Below are 5000 nucleotides of genomic sequence, written 5' to 3'. Positions count from 1 at the left end.
GTACGCAGATGTAGTGCGTGCTACAAACCACCAACATGTTATTGAAAGGGCAGCTGCTGAATAAGAATCTTTTTTGCGCATGGCACAAAAGATTGTATAGCAGCTAACCTGGCTCCATCAAACTCAAACTCGCAGATGGGACTATCCACAATACGCAAGACCGCCACAGCATATTGACCCAAGGTAGACACCGGCAACAGCACATACATCACCTCGATGCTCCTACTGAAGATCAGAGGACTGCTAACACTCAGTAACAGGACAAAAATCCCGTTCATGAGAGACCATGTTGCATGCAATCAAGCCTTATGCATAGCACTTACGGAAACACACCTGAAACTGGACGTAGCAGATGCGGAAATACACATACCACAGTATGTTGTATTACGGACCGACAGAAAAGAAAGGAGTCATGGAGGAGTTGCTATATACATCCGCGAGGACCTCACACCCCAGGTCCTTTTGTCATACTCAAATTCGGTGTGTGACACACTAATTGTACATATAAGGCAACTTGGTGTAGTTATATGTGCTACATATCGCCCTCCAGATGCCCCAAGCCATGTAGGCAAGTTTGAAGACTACCTTATAAAAATAGAAGTTCTTGTCACATTAGAACAACACATAAGTGTACTTCTTATGGGAGACTTCAATCTGCACAATGTCAGATGGCCCGAGGTTCTTTCTCTCCCAGGAATGACACGATGCGAACGAGGACAGGCGAGGTCCCTGCTGAACCTCATCAACACTCTGTACATGGAGCAAATAATACTCCAACCAACCAGGGCAGGTAACATACTGGATCTCTGCTTCACAAATAATTTGGATCTCATCCATATTGTGAAAGTGACACCGACTCTACTCTCGGATCACAACATGGTAGAGCTGACCATGTACGGGCCAAAGAAAGCATGGACATGCAGTCTACAAGAAATTCTCAGAATCTTTCCAGCTTGAACTTCCATAAGGCAAACTGGAAACAAATTGAGAAAGAGATCCTCAAACAAAACTGGCCTGAATGTCTCTCCTCGCCAGACATCGACAAGAAACTTCAACAATTCATGCCTGTAATGCAATCCATATGCTACAAATGTGTCCCAGAGAGAAAGGCCACTGTACACAAGAACAAAATCCCCAGAGAGAGGAAAATTCTAATGAGACGCTGTACAAAAGTTTCAAATCGCCTAAACAAGCAAATTGAAAGCAGTGTAGGTGCCGCCTGAAAATAAAACTGTTGGAAATTGAAAAATGTCTGCAACTCTCCCATGAAAAGGAAAGAGCAGACAAAGAAGCCTGGGCTATAGACAACATTTCTGCAGATATGCCAAAGAAACAGCTACGGTGCACTGTAGGATAGAGCCACTTCTTGAAAAGGATGGCACACTCACAGGAAATCCAATGAGGATAAGTAAAATACTAAATGAGCAATTCAAGAATATTTTCACTCCACCCCTATGGCATTTTCAAGTCAGCAATCCAACTGACTTCTTTACCACTGCAGATATAAAATCAGAGGCAGCGATGATTGATTACATCAATATAAAGGAAGACGATGTAATAAAGGCTATAGATGAAATGAAAATAAACTCAGCTACTGGCCCCGATGGATTCTCAGCAATCCTTCCAAAAGTATGTAAGAGAGTCCTAGCAAGACCACTGCAGTTCCTCTTTCAGAGCTTCCTTGCAACTGGCAAACTTCCAAGAAAACTGAAGGAAGGTAAAATATGCCCTATTCATAAAGGAGGTAGCAGAGCGGAGGCCAAGAACTACAGACCTAATATTCTGACCTCACACATTCATGGAACGAATAGTCAGAAGGAATCTAATCACCTTCATTGAAGAAAATGACTTGCTGCCTGACACCCAACATGGTTTCCGACCAGGAAGAAGCTGCCTAACTCAGCTCCTACAACACTATGACTGGGTGCTGAAACGACTGCTCAATCACTCAATTGTGGAAGTCATATAACTCGACTTTGCAAAGGCCTTTGATAAAGTCGATCATGGAATGATATGTCACAAACTGCGTGATGTTGGCATTGTTGGAAAATTGGGAGAATGGCTTCAACGACTTTCTTAAGGATAGAAGCCGGGTGGTAGTAGCCAAATAGTGAGCGGTGTTCCGCAAGGCACTGTTTTGGGACCACTACTGTTCATAATAGCCCTCTCAGACACGCAGAGAGCCACGATCACAAGTTATGCAGATGATACAAAAGTTTCACAGGCAATACAGAACCCTGAAGACACTAAGAACCTGCAATGTGAGCTGGACAAAATATACAAGTGGACTGAAAAGAATTGCATGCAGTTCAATGCTGAAAAGTTTCAAGCTTTATGCTATCAGCATGCAAAACTAAATGCAATACCCAATAAATACACTGGACCTGGAGGGATTGCAATCCCAGGGGCACAATCAGTGCGAGACCTGGGTATTTACATGAGTGATGATGCAACCTTTCATGTGCATGTTGCTAAATTGGCAATGAAATATAGGTGGTTGACCGGATGGATTCTTAGAACCTTTAGAACAAGAGACCAGGAAACCATGATGGTCCTCTGGAGGACACTTGTCCTAAGCCACTTTGACTATTGCTCGCAGCTATGGTCACCATCCAGTGTCAAGTTAATCACAGAACTTGAGGCGATCCAACGAAGCTACACGAAGAAGATAGCCTCTGTGCAGCATATAAGATATTGGGAAAGACTCAAGAGATTAAGACTATTCCTTAGAGCGTAGGCGAGAAAGATATGCCATAATATACATCTGGAAGATCCTAGAAGGACTTGCCCCAAACTTTGGCATCGAGAGTTACAAAATGCTAGAACTGGGCGCCACTGCATAGTGCCAAGGACTCCAAATTTGCCATCAAAATGTAGGACAAGATACTGTGATAGCCTGGGCTTCAGAGACCCACAGCTCTTCAATATCCTCCCGAAGAACCTGAGAGACCTGCATGGGGTGGATGCAGATGTCTTTAAAATAAAACTGGATCTCTTCCTGTTAGGTGTCCCAGATGAACCAACTTCACGGCAGGAGGTGCAGATGAGGGCAGATGCATCGAACTCTCTCATGCACCAAATGGCAATTGCTAAAAAGCATTCGTGAAGTAAAATCATGTATCAACACCAAATGGCGTTGCCCCAGCATGGGCATAGCTTGTGAGCTGAAACTAGATAAAAAAAAATATATATATACATACATATTTCTACATATATATATATATATATCATATACCCGCTCACACACATACACACACACACGCACTCACATACACATACGCATTCACACACACACATCTCGGCTTCTTTCTTTCTCTTTTTATTTTTCAAAGAAGGGAAGTTTGAGCTGGCATATGGGTGGGGGAGAGGTTTCTAGGGCTGCTATTTTTTGCTTTCTTTCTTTCTTTCTTTCTTTCTTTCTTACTTTCTTACTTTCTTCTTCCTTCTTTTCTTTATTTCCTTTTTCAAAGAAGGTAAGGGTGAGAAGATAGAGAAATGGAGAGAGAGAGAGAAATATATCCAAAGATATAGAGCTGTAAGTGACCTTCTATGTACCCAAAATCCCGGTCTTCCAAGAAGTCAAATGAAATCTTTAGAAATTTCTAAAAGTTTCTACTGCTGTGTGAGGAGGTGGATGTGGGTCACGGCTGCTTACTGACCTCCCCTACCCCCACAACTGCATACAGTACCGAAGCAATGTTTGAATGTTTGAAAATATTAAAACAGCCGGTGGAGGCCAATGCTGACCCGTGGCCTAGATATGCTGCAGCCCTCAGCCTCATACCTACAAATACATATTGAATACTTATTACATTAAATATTTTAACTGGAATTAATACTATGTGTGGTCAGAATTGATATCTAACTGGTCATGTCTCACTAATTTGTTATATATCTATATATATTAAAGTGTAGTTGCGTGAGTGTCTGTCCCCTTCGATTTAGATTTCTAACTACTCCCACATTTTGCGGTGCAGTTTAACCAAAACCGGGTATCTTATAGTCGTGATTCCTATCGAGCCCGTCTGGGTACTAGCGCGCGTCTACGATGAGTCTACGATTTAAAAAATAATTTAACATCATTTTTTTCCATTTTTAATGCTTTTTTTGCTATGTTTTTGGCTATAACTCTCTAAAAATGCAGTATAGTTATTTCCCTTACAAACCCGAGCAACGCCGGGCGATTCTGCTAGTATATATATATATATATATATATATATATATATAGATATCATCATCAGAAGATAAGTAAAATTAATTAAAATGACAGATGTATCGGACTTTCAAAGAGGTCAAATTGTTGGTGCTCGTATGGCAGGCGCTAGCGTAACGAAAACAGCCGAAATGTTTGGTGTATCAAGAACTACTCTCTCGAAAGTAATGATAGCCTTTGAGAAACGGAAAAACCTCCTCCTCGAAACAAAACTCCAGAAGAAAATCAAAACTTCCAGAGAACCCAGTTTTCACTAAAAGTGTTCGCCGGGAGCTGCACAAAGCCAAATTTCACGGTCGGGCTGCAATCAGAAAACCACTATCTTCAAAAAACAAACGTTGCAAAGCGTTTAGAGTGAAGTAAACACCTACAGAATTGCTCCTTAGAGCAGAGGAAGAATATTATTTTCTCGGACGAATCATCGTTTACCTTATTTCCGACCACCGGCCGAGTATACGTGTGGAGACAGCCACAAGAAGCATTTGACTCAGACTGCCTTCTTCCAACTGTTAAACATGGAGGCGGATCTATATCTTGGAAATCCGCCGGCCCAATGTTTTCCCGTCATGGCAGAATTAATAGTCTAGACTACTAAAGAATTTTATCTGATCAAATTCATCTTATGGTTGCGGAACTGTTTCCCGAGAGAAACGCAATCTTTTAGGATGATAATACACCAATTCACACAGCTAAAGTTGTTACTAAATTGCACGAGGAACATTCTAGTGGAGTTGAACATCTTATCTGGCCACCACAGTTCCCAGATCTCAATATTATTGAACATTTA

Source organism: Octopus sinensis, linkage group LG23, assembly GCF_006345805.1.
Source record: "Octopus sinensis linkage group LG23, ASM634580v1, whole genome shotgun sequence".
In the NCBI taxonomy this organism is placed as follows: Eukaryota; Metazoa; Mollusca; class Cephalopoda; order Octopoda; family Octopodidae; genus Octopus; species Octopus sinensis.
This window is presented reverse-complemented; position numbering follows the sequence as displayed.